The sequence below is a fragment of the Genypterus blacodes genome, unplaced genomic scaffold (genome assembly GCF_046128005.1).
Source record: "Genypterus blacodes isolate CSIRO-AG114 ecotype Tasmania unplaced genomic scaffold, CSIRO-AGI_Gbla_v1 ptg000076l_1, whole genome shotgun sequence".
Taxonomy (NCBI): domain Eukaryota; kingdom Metazoa; phylum Chordata; class Actinopteri; order Ophidiiformes; family Ophidiidae; genus Genypterus; species Genypterus blacodes.
This window is the reverse complement of record NW_027466885.1, coordinates 1,472,871-1,490,415: the sequence shown is the minus strand read 5'-3', so window position 1 is coordinate 1,490,415 and position 17,545 is coordinate 1,472,871.

The window sequence follows — 17,545 nt, the reverse complement described above, 5'->3', positions numbered from 1 at the left end:
TCAATATGTACTTGTACCTCTTTGTGTTACAGGTATGGTGGCTGACACCGTGTAAAAGGATTATGTATTCTGCAAAGCAGATAAAACAAATGAGACAGGCACTTTGCGTCTGTATTGCTTTGCCTCGCTCAGCAGAATGAGGGAGATCGATACAGGTGTGTGTGAGCCGTAAAATGACTGCTGCAAACAGACTGCTGTGACGTGCTGCAAACAGTCGCTCAAGTAGCGCGAAACGCCCCCTGCTGGCTTCAGCAAGAAATGTTCATGAAGCAAACAATGAAACAAAAATGAAACGTTGACTGACACATGCAACACGAAAATATACATCTTCAAGCATACAAAAACAATTCACACACCCTCCGACCGATCGGCCGACCCGTATTGTTTTATGCCCCCCTCCCAAGACTGATCGGCCGACTCGTATGGGGGGGTGCGAAACAATTCTGATTGATAAAAGGGGGGCCCTGCAGAAAAAGTTTGGGTTTCTCTGGAGTTTCTCCTTTCTTCCAGCTCAAGGTCATGTGACTTCATCAGGCGCAATTCAAGTGTGAGCTGAGCTAGCCTTCCTGCTCTCTCGATTTAAGCTATCCCTATCTAACCACAAACCTTTTGAAGGCCCTTCTTCGCAATCCATGCTCAGACGCCTGTTGCGTTGTGTTGCCTCAGTTCACTTGACCACCACATTTCTGCGTCTGAACAATATTGCACAATGAGATATTGCACAGCGCGTTTGTTTTTAGAGCGAGTATACTTGGAGCAGCGCTGGTTGAAGAGTCTGCTGCAGGAAGGAAAGATCAATATCTCTCTGTGAGACACCGCGGGTGAAGCAGCCTGTCACTGAACGAGCTGCGCAGAGGTGTTAGAAGGTTACTAAGTTACTAAGTATACTACATCACTGATGACCCATTTGGACGAGACACTACAGTCAATATTAGGAGGCTTCTGGTTTGTTTGGGAGGATACAATGTGATGATATTTTAAACATGCAAAACACACCAACACACACCAACACACACACACACAAATAGTAGACCAGTGGAGTGTATGAATAAAGTAATTCTTTAGTTCAAAGCTAAAGTTGTTTCCTCTTCTAGACCGTCAAAAGTCCAGAGAGCAAGGGTCAAATCGTTTTAAATACAGAAAACGTTTTCTCTCCCTCACATTCTCCCAATAGTTTTTCTTCACTTTATGCCCTAATTATTGCTCAAGTCCAGCCAGCAAAATCGTTTTTCCAAGTTGAACATTCTAGCAAACCTTTCACAAAGTTTTAAAAATTAAAAGTGCTTGTGTGTAGAAATCTATATTATGTATGTTTTGTAAATGTAAATTTTGGATAAGTTTACATGAGTTTTACAGATTTGTGTGGGTGTTTGTCATATATTGTGAATAGTAACCTAGTTAATACTGCAATATCTAGGTCCAGTCAATTTGCAGGGGCAGAATAGTTCACATCAGCATCTGCTGCTGCCAGGACTGTGCTACATGTCTGTTGTCAGTGTTTTTCTCCTCTTGCTGCAATAGCCAATTGGTGATGTGCAATTTTACCTTTTAATCTAGGATCCGAACTCAAATCAATAACCTTGCAGACAGTATATGGGAAATATAGGTTTCCTACTGCCTTTCTTTTTGATGAACTTACACCAGTCTGCAGGGTATGCTACGCTCTTCTTTGTTGCCCCTCCAAATTTTTGTAATTATTATTTCAGCAGAGGAAGAGGTGATGAAATGTAACCACTGAGCCACTGCACTGCATCCATTCAGTTATGAAATCTAGCAGAGTGAGAAGGGTCAAAGCTCAAGTCCATTGTGGAACAATGCAAATTCATTCATAAGACCATCTGCATTGTCTGTGCTTCTTTTCTTTACTAGCGCAGAAGCAGAGGGGGCGGGGATGGATCGTTACAGACAGACAGATTGAACAGATGGCTCAAACCCTCCCCAGTTCCAATTAATCCTTGGCTCTCACTGCAACCTGCACTTACTGGCCCAATCATCGAGCAACACTGAAACCCATATGGCTGGGAAACTCACGCAGGTGGCAGTTCATCCCAGGCACACACCCAGACACTCACACTGGCAGATATACATCTTGATACACACATACAACATACAAATACAGTATGTGAACTTCTACTCATATATAGATGCAAGCAACCGTATGTGTATACAGTAACCTTTACATCTCCAGACAAATATAAACACAACAGTAGATAAGACTTTATTTAGTCTCACAGTTTCATACGCAGTTGTGCACACACAATTTTCAGTTTGGCATTAAAAGAAGAACCAATAGATTTATTCTGGTTTAAGCTAGATTTGGTGGTGGTGGTATGTGGGTACATGACATTTTGAAAAGGAATTGTGTCTCATAGTAATTTACAAAGGAAACAAATGGTCAAGTGAGTGTAGGCAGATACACAGGCACATGCTACTCTATGACTACAGCAAATATGCTCATCAGAACTGATATTTTGCTAAATCAGGTGTGTTCAAGAGAAGCTGCCTTCTACATCTTGGCCATACCACATCACAACACCAGCCAAAATTCAAAAGGCAGCTTCACTGGATCGACCAATCTGGATTAACTAATCACAGCACATTACAGTTTCACTTTCACTTCTCTCCTTATAGTGCAGCCAGGGACAGATGGAAAAGAAGAGAACTTCATAACAAAATTAAAACCCTACTCACTGTTATGCCTCACCACACCAGCCAATCACTGCATGAATGATGTATGCAAGTCGGGTCTGAAAAGTCCAACTTTTGTCAGACACAGCCCCCCTCCCATGAGGAAAGTTGGTTTCCTTTTCTTACTTTTTTTCAATATAAAAAAGAAAAACCTCTCCTTGATAATAATCCCCGAATATTAAATATGGAGGGGAAAAAAGCTTCCTTTAGCGAACACCTTGACAAATTAACACACCTGTCAGACAGTGAATCATATTTCACCAAAAGTCATTTTCATTTCTGCTGCTGTATTTGTTGTGATAGGTCTATTTTTACTCCCATACTCCCACACAGACATCACACTGTGCTTCATCTCAGGTGATGAGTTACTAATTACATTACTTTCTTTGGTGGGTGTGAAAATGTATTGTTCTGCTCATGATGTTTATACAGCTGACACTGACTAGTTTGTGAGGAAAACTTAACTTAGTGCTTCGCACACTGACATTCACACATAAACAAGCCTTCATATACAGGCACAACCCTCCACCTCCCATCCTTGTTCCCACAAGGCCTATGAGCCAAGCAGACCGCATGATGTAGAAGGTTCAAAGATTTGACCATCACACAGATTACAGCACAAAATGAAGGAATTTCTCTCTCTCTCTCTCTCTCTCTCTCTCTCTCTCTCTCTCTCTCTCTCTCTCTATGTGTGTGTGTGTGTTTGCGCGTTTCTGCATGTGCATATGTCTGGTTCCAGATAATGAATTCAATTGAAGAGGATGGTCGGAAAAGACAAAGGATGAGGAGAAGGTGCAGGACAATGGAGAGGAAACAAAGAGAGTAAGAAAAAAACACAATGTATAATTTAAACAATATGAGAACAAAAATGTAAAAAAAATGGCCCTGTGTGACAGATCATAATAATGGTTGTTATTGATTACCAACTGCTGCTGAGAGCTTTTCGGGTTACTCAACTGTTCGGTTTAGGTACGTTGATGAGATTCTGTTGCCTGCCTATACAGTATATTGATTGCCCACGTGATCTGCATCTGCATCTGTCAAAGTTTGGGGCTTAACCATCATGCACAACATGACATTTATAGCGCTGGTGGAAGGCATTACCATGATAAGGAACAACAGTAAACAACTGTGATAGGAGATTATCAGGATTACAGGGAAGATCAGCAACAGAAGAGAGGTTTGGACGCCAGCAGTTACACAGAGATGTGAGATGGTGAGGTTTGCTCAGGCAACCCTAATCCTGGAGTAAAAACACTTACGTAGGTTTAATGGACAAGAAAGAGTCTGCAGATGCCCTCCACCAGTTTGATGACCTCATACCTGCTGACACAGTCGATGTGGTGATGATGAGCTCCATCATCAGCCCCACCACCTCCACCTGTCAAATGGACAACTGCTGTTGAAAACTACATAGTACTTAGTTTTACTGACATGTGAATTTCATAAAATTGCGTAAAACATGAGAAGCTCTCAGACACTTTTCATTTCCTCAAATTAAATCTCAGAGGAAAAAAGGTTGGAGACCCCTGACCTAGACCATCAACATACAACAAAACTCTGTTACGTATTGCCATGAAAAGTGATGATGTGAAATTTGCCCATCCACCATGCTAATTCAACATCAAGCTACTTCCGTTTCAGCTAGCAATTCCTGGTGGGTAAACAGAAAATGGACGTCAGACTGAACACTGTAACTGTGACTGTGTAGCGCAGTTAAGTGGAGGAGAGCTGAGATGGAGGCAGCTCACCATATTCTCCTTTGCACAGAAACTCCATTTGTTTTAATGAGTTAGCAGCAATCAATGGTGTTATGGATGGCGAAGATGAGAGTCAAGGCTGTTCAATGTGTGTGTGTGTGTGTCTGTGTTGGGGTGGGGGGGGGGGTGCATGCTAATAGTTCTCCATGTGTGTGCATGTGTGACTGTCAGTAATTAAAGCTCAGGCAGGGAGCCTGTGCAGTGGGAGAGAGGTATGGTTGACCTTTCCAAGTGTGACAATTAAAATGGCATCAGCAGCCTCCACGACACAGTGTGGGGGGTTGGGGGTTACAAGGCGCAAATCCCTTTTCCTTTTCTGTTCTTCATCACCTTTGTGCTTTCTGTTCTGTCATCTCATGTCAGTGTCCTGGTCTGTCATCGCTTACAAGGGCCAAGCTGAGTCAAAGGCAAAGACATGGAAAGTGTTTTTTTCCTGCTGTTGCTGGCTTCCCAAATATGGGCACACCACACCAGAGACCAAAGACCAAGACTAGAATATGTCATACTCTGTGCTTCCCAGTTAGGGCAAAACATGGAATATGTAGCTGTTTTTATTCATTACTCTGCATTCTTTATGTCAAATTCACAATACAAAATCACACAGTGATATTTGGTGTGAAGTTCATGTTTATCACATTGTTTCATCCTTATAAATAACATGCAATGCTTGCAAATTTCGATTTACAACCCTCCTCATTTCATCCCTATTTAACCACAAACCCTTTGAAGGCCCTTCTTCGCAATCCATACCCATACTCTCTCTGAGAGTAGGGCTTGTATAATTTATGGCTTGTATAATTTCCCTGCTCAAAGGAAGAGTGAGTGTCCAGAAATAACTGATCCCTTACTGCGGGGGGAAAAGTACACCCACTCACATATACAGTACAAAGAAACAGGGTATAGAGGCAGAGAAGCAGAGGCATTAGTAGAGACCCTGACAGTACCCCTCCTCCTGTGGATACCTCCAGTGACCCAAGTAGCATCAAGATGCCAACATGCTCTGCTGTAACATCACAGAAGAGGAAGTAGTGTGCCCAATGAATGACCTGAGAATAAGTCAGAAACTGTTTTTATAAATTTTAACTCAAGTCCAGCCTTCACCATGCAAGAACAGCTAAAGGGACTGCAACCCGGAAGGAGGCTGGTGTGAAGAAGTTCCCTAAAAGTAAGTAAGTAAGTAAGTTATCCCAGCCGCTTGACCCTATCAACGTCACGTCATGGCTGGAAGCTTTAAGTGGCTTTCTGTCATCCCACCTACATCGAACTCAGGGCAACATTGCTGGGTGAGTAGTTGAGCTTACACAGAAACTTTAGGCACTGTGCATCCTCTGGGGACTTGAAAACAGCAAACGTACGTCAACTCACCACTGGTTTCCCTTGTCATTCTTGGCTGTTAGAGATGGTGACTATGGTGACTATTCCATAGTCATTATTCCATAGATCCCAAGCTTCTAGCAGTTACGTTGCCGTTTTCAGTATAATTCAGGATTAGAACTTCACTACCTACTTAATTGTTCATATGTCCTATTTTATATTCTATCTGAGATCGTTATCATTTATTTGTTATAATTTGTCTGCCTCATTGACCTTTAGATAATCTACTTTAAGAAATGTGCACTGGGAGTTCACTACTTCTGATGAGATTGATTTGATTGAATTGATTTAAGAATTGGGTTTTATTCATTCCCTCCCAAATGAGTCTATCAATTAACCCGTTGGGAGGTTGTCCCCCAACAACGAGTGCCAATATAGAAAGTTTAGCCCGAGAACAATTATTTTGTTGGCATCATAACTGTATTGATTTCTATTACGTATTGTACCCTGATTGTTGTCCAGAGTTGAGAAAAGAGGAACACATAATCAAGCTGGCGTGAAAAACTGTTTGAGTGGAAGAGACAAAGATATTCAACTAATCCAGTGGATAAATAATTTGTAACATAGTCTGGATGTTTGCAACTGGTAAGTAGAACCCAAACAACACATCAATTTACTATTCAAACCCCTTGGCTGATTTAGATTCAGGCTCACCAAAGATGACAGCTTACCCAACTGATGATTCACCTCTCTGCTCATCCACATTCTACTGTTGCTGAGGACTGCACTGCAACCGTAGAGTGTCCATTATGGTGTCTTTGGGGACACAGCTCTGTCGAAGCCATGAACATTTGATGGGGACATAAGTGAAAGGCAATACGTCATAACATGACCATTTACACATAATCACCCACTCAAGAAGACCCCATAGGACAGAAATGCATAGCATGGGCCATTTACACAAGTATGTGTGTGTGTGGATTTGGGTGTTTGCACATATGCTCTGGCCTAACAGTCCATCTGACACATGCCTTATGGTAATGTTCAGAAATAAGTGACCCATGTGCCTTCTCTCTCATGGCACCCCACTGCAGTTCTGTTCTGGCTTTTTGTTCCCTGCATGTCTCTCTTTCACACACACACACACACACACACACACACACACACACACACACACATAGTTTTTTGATGGAATTATCATTGATTATTTCTCATCCTTTTTCCCAACCTGGTCCATTACAAAATGTTCTCCAGAAATTCTAACATAACTACAAAAAAATCAACAATGAAAGAAGAAGAAGAAGAAGAAGAAGAAGAAGAAGAAGAAGAAGAAGAAGAAGAAGAAGAAGAAGAAGAAGAAGAAGGAGAAGAAGAAGAAATATTTAATGAACATTTAAAAATGAATTAAATTTACTGACAATGACAATGTATTTCTTTCTTTTTTAAATGAAAACATAAAGAGATTATTAAGAAAATGTAATAAATGTCAGAAGTAAAATTACTCGTGTGTTGATGGTGCAACAGAACATCAAAATCCACATTGCCATGAAAGAGCAAAAGACGAAACATTTGTGCACTCCCATATGGTGTGACATTGGAAAAAGAGAAATTAAATATATATGCACAAATGCATTAAAAAGATGTCAGTCAAGTCAGAAAGATAGCCTCTGACACCCAAAATCATGCTCACCAATGTGTGCAGTTGTCAGTCAGCTATATTACAAAGACCTGTACAAAATTGTGGCAGGGGGCCACAGGTCACCAAAATGTATACGAGTGTGAGACACCAAGGGTGATGGTGAGTGATGTCCTTAATGTTTCTTTGGATATTCTCTGTTGTTATTGGTGTGGCTGCAGAGTGACCCTATTTTATGACTGTCTTATTCCCACAAAACATATTATTCTCCTCTCTCTCTCTGTTTTTTTTCTAGTCTGTCTAGTCTTTCACTGTTTCCTTCTTCTCATATGTATTCCTCCTCCCTCCTGCTTCTTCCAAGATGGCTTCTTTCAAAATGATCACAAGACTGGCCTGAGTGGCTCCTGAGGAGTAACTGAAAGAATGTTTGAGAAATGAGGCGACAGACAAAAGGAAGCTCAGGGGGTCCATTTCACCACAGCAGCCAGCTCTGTTATTTGGACCAACAGCTTTGCAGCAGGACAGCAGCAGTATGGAGAACAGGCCAGAAGAAAGCAATAAACACTTTGTGAAATTGATGTGAAAGTAGAAAATTTAGGAAGTGCTGCGAGGGCAAACCATATTGCATAATGTATTGTATGTATTGCTCAGCTGGCTGGGGATGCAACAATGAAATGTTTTGGTGTTCCTTTCTTTTGCTGCTTACTTCGTGTGTTCAGTTTGGCCACAAACCACTAGCTTCCCACTGTTTTTATGTTTACCTGTTTTTAAAGACAAGATATTGTGTTGTATGATGATGTGACTGTCATGCTCTCACATACTCAGTCACTGTCATTATCTGATGCAGCTGATATCATCCCCTTAACCAGCATCATCTTCAAATCACAAATTTTTGTAATTTACCTCTGTGCATTCCAGATCTCCTGTATTTCCACTCCATGCCAACAGACGGTCTTCTCCAACCTACTGCCTGTGTGCATTACTGCAGATACACAGAGCAAGCCACTACTACTCTAACAAATAGGAGAGTTTCTTACCTTGCAGTCCAGCGATTCTTGTTACTTTGGCTTCATGACAATGTGCTGACTTGCTGATTTAAGTGTGTTGGCAGTGCACAGAACAGGCGCCACCATGATAATTTAGAGTCTAATTCATGAAGTGCAGGAGTGTGTGCCAGTGAGAAGTTCTCAGATCTTCCTGAATTCTCACTTGACACGACTTCTAGGACAAGTTTGTTCAGCACCACACTGCATTTAGAGGATCATTAATTCTTTTTTGCACTGGCAGGTGAGGCAAAAGGTGCTTGGTGACAGATATTACAAGTGTAAGTTTACATTGTATTCATTCATGTATTCATGTCATAACAACATGGAATAATGAGTTAAAGTCACACATATTTGTTTACCATAAAATTCTCTGGTTGACTCTGGTCATTTACATTTAGAGCCACAGGGCTTTAAAATGTTGCCACTCTGGCAATCAGACCTCTTAACAATTATTACTTACCCAAAACACATACATATGAGCGATACCAAAATAACCCCTTAAGAATGAAAGAACATGAAAAACTCCTTCCCTGATTAAGTTCACAAACCTGGCAGGCGTTTAACATTTAAATGTAAAGAGTGGCTTAGTATAATGCATTGCAAAATTAGATGACAGCTGATGTAACAAGAGAGGTGTTTATAAACTAAAATTGAGTTGCTGCCGTCTGTGAGTGATGCACTTCTGTTTGCCACAGCTCTTACACATCATAGCAAACCAACACATCCTTGCCTGTCTTGCGGCCAAAAACCTCAGCTGCGTGTCGAAGAAAAAAATGTATACGCCACCGTTAAGTGGCTCAGGCTTCCCTGACTCAGCCTAGTGTGCTCCCTCAGCTCACCAAAGTGTGGAGTCAGTGAGTCGGCACATTATGATACAGCCTTTGACGAGGACGTTTGAGACCCAGTTTTGCCTTTAGGATATTGAGCCTGCTCAGCCCTTTTTTTGTACCTTTGCATGATTTTTTTTGTACCTTTGCCATGAATTGTGTGGCTTTTTAGTTTAAAGTGACAAAGTCCTTTTTTATACGTTGAATATTTTTATTGAATAACGCATTTGACATGACAATAAACATGCAGTTATGAGACATTTTGGAGAGTTTTTATACACAGAGAGGGGGAGAAAAGACAGACAAGGAGAACTAAAACAATAAACAGAATAAGGGTGGGTTACAAAGTATACATACAGACCAACCAACTGGAAGCTGGCCTGACCAGTTTTGGCTGTTCAAAATATATCCTGTGTCCTCCTGTGCTAATGCAGCAGTCTCTAATACTGGGAATGACAGTGGCCAAAAAACTCTCAATAAAGGACTAGAAATTGTTCTCCCCTCCTTCCTTCCAAAAATGGTTGGCTCAAAGGATTTACAGATGGAAAGAATCTAACGAATTCTAAATGATTAAAGAATTTAGGAGGAAACTATGAGTGTAGTGTATGTAGAAGTGTTGCAATAAGAACTTGACCCTTATTTCTTATGTAAAGTACAGCACTTTGTTACAGTTAGTACAATTGCCAATCTCTTTTTCTTTTACCTTTTATTCTTTGGCCTTGTTTCTGTGTCCATTGTGTTACTCTTGTTAGAAAGAGATTTATTTTTAGCATAAGAATAAAGTAAAATGTACTGATAATTCAAAGAAGACAGCCAAGCCTAGTACAATGGCTTAAATATCAAAATACTTATAGAGTATTTCCTTAATTGAGAAGCCGATACCTCACAGAACATTATCATCCTTAATTCTGAAACACAGCCTGAGCGACTGTTCTCTCCCGTTTGCTCATATACAACTTTTTTCTCAGGAAATACCACTTTATTCTCTAAACTTTTTTTTTCTCAAATTATTACAACTTTATTCCCCTAATATTATCATTTTTCATCTATTACAACTTTATTCTTGTAACATATAAACTTTTTATAAAAATTATTTTGAAGTATAAAATGCCTCATTAGAAATTACAAGAACTTACTGTATGTGGATTTGTGCAGCACTTAATTACACACCTTTCAGTTGTCATGGCATCATAAAAGTGTCTGGGGTGTTATTTCTTTCTATCTGGCCTCACTTAACTTCACCATAAGGTCAAAACGATTAGATCATACACACACTCAATTAATGTAGTAAAATCAGGAGGAAAAACACTGCTGGGCTCAAACTGATTTTTATCACGGCTCTGCTAATTGGTTTATTCTTTATTCTGAATGGCAGACTAAAATGAGAACAGGAGAAGCCAGTTTTGAAAAAAAAAAATAATAATGATTGTGATTTGACTTCTTAATGCAGGATCTACAGGGAATCAGTTAGCTGTGTTTTACTGTCACGTTTGTTCTTGATGGTAATTAAACAGAGAAAAGTGGCTTGGAGAGCCACACCACTATTAATCTGTGGCGGTTTGGAGTCCTTAGAGATTGTTCATAGACACATAAAATGATAATTAACTCAAACGTGTATATCTGTGTCGATAATTAAAGAAATGAGAGGAATGCCAATCAGTGAACCAGTGAAGTGATAAGGTTCCAAGGTGACGTGAGCTGGTCCTCTGTGGGTTCTGCCCACAGCATGACTTCAAACTATTATTTAAGAAAGAAATTAAGAAAAAATGCTGTGATAATTACGTTTCAATGAACTTTCATAGAAAAAAAAACAATGGAACCAAAACAGAATGGACTCTGGAATCCTGGAATCTCGTAGCATTCATGTCATGGCATTCGTAAATAGGTATCAAATATCGGAAATATCACCTAAAATGCTCTTGGATGTTAATTCTGTGGAAATTATTATATTGTGTAAAATTGCAGGGATAACCTGATTATTTACTTTGCCAAGAATGATGCTGCTGGACACTTTGACCTCTCAAATCAAAATTTGCATTTAAAGGCAGGAGTTGTCATTCTGCACACAACATAACTTTTCAAGAAAACTTTCTAAATATGCCACCATGCCACAAACATGTCAGTTTGGCTTTTACTCATCAATACCCAACCTTGCCTCTGTCTATCTGAATGTGTTTAACAAGCCAAGTGCACTGACTCAGGCGGAATAACAGGATGCAGAACAAACAGCTCTCCAGCAATTACTAGATCTGATATATAATTTCACCCTCCTCTTGGTTTACAAGCTGTAGAAAAACAGTCATAATTCTGCGTTTGGATGGGGGTTATTAACTGCTGGCACCATGTGCTGTGAGGCTGACGCTCCCAAAGCACAGGCGGTAATGAGAGGTAACACCTGGCATATACTGCGTAATAGGTATGTGAGTGTGTGTGTGTTAGAGTTTGAGAGAACAATGCAATAATTAACAGGGCTGTACAGGTGCTGAATATCCAAACTATATATGCTTTTAACTGCGGCTTCTAGCTATTGTTATTGTGTACATGAAGGTAGTCTTTGTCCTCCTGATTAAAATCAAGGATCGATTCACAAGAGTGCCATGTTGCTCGGATAAGCAATCATTAAAATGTATTCACTCTCAATTAATTACTGAGGGAAAGTGAATATAGATTTAAAAAATCCTATTAAAATAATTTATTTATGTTCAGTATCTCCTTATCACATATGCCATTGTACAGTACACATTCTTTTTTAGAAACAGTCGTAAATAGCCGGCCATCCCTGTCTCAGAGGGAGAGATAAAACTATATGATTAAGCAGCTACATACTGTATGTGCATGGGAATGAGACAGATGATCATTACATTACATTACATTACGATCGTTTGGCAGACGCTTTTATCCAAAGCGACTTACATTACATTACCACCCTTCGCAGAGGGGGGAGCAATTGAGGGTTCGGTGCCTTGCTCAGGGGCACCTCGGCAGGGGCTCGAACCGGCGACCCTCCGGTTCCCAAGCGGAAGCACTACCCACTGAGCCACTGCCTCCCTCTGCCACACCTCAGAACATCAGGAGACGAAACAGCAACGGAATTCTGTGGATACCAGCATTGTACTCTCGATATTGAACATCATTTATTTTAGGTAATATACATTAAAATAATGTTTACAATTTTTTTTTAATGTAAATAATAAAACACTGAGGGGAAAAAAATCTGCTAAATTTTTTTCTGTCAATCAAGGTGAACAAACTTATTATTATGTGATGTTTAATGAAAATGAATAGATAAAAAAAATCCAAAATCTAATTAAATACCGTGAACACTAAATTCCACTCTGCTAACTGATGATGGAAGTGAGTGCACGGAGCCAGCAAGCATTTTATTTCGACATTAAATAGACACTGTTTACTTCAAGAGAAGAGACTGTTATTTCATGTGATACTTGATAAAGCCTCTGTAGCCTGATTTTAGATATGTGATTTAACATTGCAATTTAACATCGCAATTTAAAACGTGTCTCATTCACTCTTCATTCAGACTGGCACTGAAAAGCAGGTGAAGCCCCAACCAAACCTTGAATGTTGATATGTTTCAAATAAACTACAACAAACTTAGAACTTAGAGTTTAAATGAACATGAAACACGCATCATCATTCTCATTCACTCACACACATTTAGTCCATTTCAGGAATTACTCCCATAATCCTTTGCGCCGCTAAAGCAGAAGTATCCATCCGTGTCGCTCCACCAGCCGCTTCAGTATTAGCCTAATGTCTGACAGGTTAACATGGATTGGAAAAAGAGAAAGAGGGGAGCAGAAAAGGCGAGTATAAAAAAAAAAGTGTTGGAAGAGAACATGGTGAAATGTGCAAAATTGACGTACTTTGTGGTGGCAGCAGCTTGTGATTGATGAGGAACAGGAAGGTAACGTCATTGTACAGTGCCAAAATGTCATGGGTGTGTAAGCCCAATATACCATTGCATATAAACCTTAATTCCAGTTTAGGTTCATGAATTCTAAAGCATGGCTAGTGTTTTCATGAATAACTACTTTGTTATTTGCAAAATGGTTGTAAAGGAGCATGACCGTCTAATTTTGAAAGGTATTTTGCTATATTTTTGTTCTACTCTGATCAACCACAACCAGGCCCTGTAACTCTTGCTGATGAGGAGTCACAGTATCCTTCTGTATTTAGTATTCATTGTGAGGGAGATACATGCTTGTTATAGAAAAATAAATAGACGATAAAAGGCTAACCACGTGCAGTATTGCTTTCAGTCTAGCCTCCATTGACATGACTGAAAATGGAGGTTTTGGCCACCAAAGCCAGAAAGAAAATCCACCTCAAATCATTGTTGTAGCTGTACAAATATGTATGATAATTTTATTATTAACTATTCCATTCTATTAGAGATATAAAATCATTAATTAAATTATCCTCTTTCTGGTTGATTGTTTGGAAAAGGCCTATAATGTTTTGGTTTGGTTTACAGACAGATTGTGATGTTTTCTTCACAATTATTTGCCTTTTTTTTTTTAAATCTACAGTCATTCAACTTACGAACTTCACAAAAAAATGGTAATCTTTGTTTTTGTTACTTGCTACTTAACTGGGAAAACCAGCCAGATTGTAAGTAACACAACAAATCAATTACATGCAAAGGGGTGATTGGATATAACCAGTTGAGATGATTCCTGTTTTAGTAGCTATTGTACTATTTTGAGTTTCTCCAGGCACAGCTGCCATTCACAACAAAATTATCAGTCATCTTCCAGCTGCCAATTTGGCAGCTCTTATATTATCAAATAGAACACACTGTACAGTACACAGACTCCAATGTACCAACATCAAAATATGCCCCATGGTGTTGATTGTAGAAAAAAATCCCATATTCGAAGCTTTCGTGGAGCTCATTGAGGTTTATTAATGTTTTCATTTTCACATCTATCTAGCCATGGAATTCAATTTGTAGCCAGAGCTTGGAGAGCGCTGCTTCTTCCACTTGGGGTAGTAACTATTGATGTAGGCCACATGCTCCTCTGGCCTCTAGCGAGCAGCCCAATTTTCTATCTATTTACGCCACAGTTATGACCCCATTGATTTCAAATAGCCCTGCTGCTATGGTGGCTCATCTGTGATGCATGCAGTGACAGCAGCTGATCAACAGCGTGGGAGCAGCTGAAAGCCTAAGTGGGCTGGCTAAATGGGCCAGCTAAATGTGTGCTTTGTCTCTTGTCAATGCAAGCGAGTCATCAATTATGCCAGTGATATTGTATGGCAGAAGTTGTAGGTTTGACATATATTGACATACATATCTTTCAAAAAGGACGTTTTAGGGACCCAAGCATGAAGTGCTGGAATCCTATGGTTTTTGCTCAGATTTTAGAAATTTGGAGACAATAACATCGAGCCATGTGAGAACAATCACCACCACTTGACAATCTGCAGTGTTTGCCGTCGGACAATACCAGCAACCCCCCCCCCCCCCATCCTTCTTACAGTACAGCAATCTCACAACTTTGAGAGTGGGTTAGTGTGAAGAAGACTTAAGTTGTGTCCTTGTGTTGAGGACTTGTTGTGGTTGTAACTCTATAAGATGTCACTTATTTAAAATCTTCACAGTAGAGTAGAACTGAGCAAGGGACTGATTGAAATGTGTAATCAGAGTAAACTGCAAGATCCTATTGATTCCATCCATGTATAAGGCTTTTTGCCTTCAATCACAGTAAAGACAAATAATTGGAAATCTGAATGCATGTAAACGTACTGACTGTTTCTCTCTCCCTTCAGTGTCCTCCACATCCCTAACTGTCTGCAAGCTAATTGCAGTAATTAAATTGTGTGACCTTCAGTCTCAACCAGTTCCTGTATAGCCTGATCTGGGTATTACTGGAGTGTGAAATCAATTTACTGCTAATCACTGGAGGTGGGTGTCTGTAGGCTAGGTCTGGGGAGACAGTGGACACATGAGATAAAAGCAGCTCTGAATCTACTGCCTCTGCTCAAACAACAGAAAGAGGAAAGGAGAATAGAGGAAATCAATGTCTTAGAAATGTATAAAAAAAAATGGTCACAGCAATTGTGAATGCCATTATTAGGCCACACATGTTTCCAACAATATAGATTTTCCACATTTGTAATTGATGAATGATGTTTCACTGCTTCTCTGAATACATCAGAATGCTGTGTGCATACTAAACATCAACCACAATGAGCAAGTTACAAACAAGCATCTGTATGGGACCCAGGATGACTGAGAAGATAGTAGCCGGGGGAATGAGGCCCTAGGCCTGAAAACAAGGTAGTAGAACTGAAGAAGCTTTTCTATTGAGAGGTGAAACATCTTCAAGCCTTTACAAGCAAGTCCAGCTGCCAAAGATTAACTTTTCCATGGATACCATGACCTGGATGACTGAGAACCTTCACAGACAAGGTAGATACATTAAAATAAACTAGCCATAGGGTTGGAGACACATATTTCCGTATTTATGAGTAGATTAATCTTGTGTTGTAAAAAGGCCCAAAATTTTGCCGAGCCTGGCAACGCAAGGCTGTTTGTGTGGTTGAACTTTGTCCTGCTGAGTGTGGTGTCACTTTTGCACACAGCATTTGAAAATCACCAAGCTGGAGATGAACGTAAAAGAGCGATTACGATACTGTATGGAAAGCAAATATAAGTGCAAGAAGATCGTAAGGCGCAAAGCCGTTCACAGACGGAGATTACATGAAAGAATCGTTTACTAAAATATGAGATAATCCACTCAAAAACAAAAGTGTCCTTGAAGCACAAACATAACATATTCGCTTTCCCATCTTTCATGAAACTGCCTTTCTTCTGCATCAATTTTTTCTTTGTGATCATCTGTAGGTAGCCTATTTCTCAACACCACTTGGAACAACAGTTTGAAAATCACCTTCGTTAAACGCTGATCTGACGCTCCGCGGGTCACAAAATCGAGCAATGTACGCTTATCAGCAGCATAGACGTTTATTTTGCTCTCCCGGGCCACATCAAATGACGTGGCGGTTGAGTTTGACACCTTTGATGTGAATGGACAAGAAATACCTTCAGAGAAAATACCTTCATACCTAATCTGGCATTCACTAATTTGCATGTGGAATTACAGCACCAAGCTTCAATCTTGAGTGTCTCAGTGTCAACGCTATGTTACTGCCATCAGCCATGGCATGTGTCCTCGACAATCACCATTTTACAGCAGGACCTTCTTCTCCCTCCACTCCTTCACACACCTTGGACACCCTCAGGGAACCCTAGGGGATGCTGGATGCCATTTTAACTACGGGTGTCTGGTGACTTATAACTCACACCATCAATAGTTTTCTCTGCTCTTTGAGCAGTCACTTACACTGCAAAGTAAGAACACACACACACACATGCTGTGAGCCCTCGGGCTGTTCTATTGGTATGCAGACAGTGGCTTGCATTTTAGGTAGGGGTTTCACTTGCTATCCTTCAGACCTGATCAAGCTGTACTGTGGTCCAGCTGTGTGTGTTTGTGTACTTGTGTGTGTATGTATGTGTGGACAATTTTTATGTGTTGCTGCATGTCAGCTGCATCCATCAGGTGACTGATGGGTCACAGTGGGTCACTGTATTGCTTACATACACACACACTACAGCTGTAAGATTACTACCCCACAACTACCTAGGAACAATAGCTCATTATCATATTTTATGAATATCAAACTAGTTGCTGCAGAAATTCATTCAAGCAAGGTCCATGGAGTAGTTCAAGCAGAAAACTCGAGCAACTTGTCAGAACAACTTTATCTCATCATTCTGCTTTGGTTCAAGAACTTCACAAGAGTTTGCAAACGGAAGATAGTTGCATGCATGTTTGCATTCAGAGTTGAGATTTGTGTGCTGGGATTTTCTGCCGGAATTGCATTCTTCAGACCCACCTGAGGACTTCTCATGTGATTTACGCAAACAGGACAGAGTTTCTCCTAAAATGATCTTTGTTTACTATTAATCGGGCAACAAAAAGACTTTGGATCTTAAAGTCCAGGCTCCCTTGGGTCAGCATAATGTGTATGATGTATGATGTGTGTTGATTTGTTTGATGTAAATATCAAACAAATCAATGCACTCAATCCACTATTATGACATGATATTGAAGTGATACAGTATATTTTGTGAGGCATCTAAGGATACAATAATCATACTATAAACGTGGGGTGTTTTTTTTTTTTTTTGCACATTAGGCATATTATTATCCGTATCAGAACTTCATAGTACCACCCCCTTTC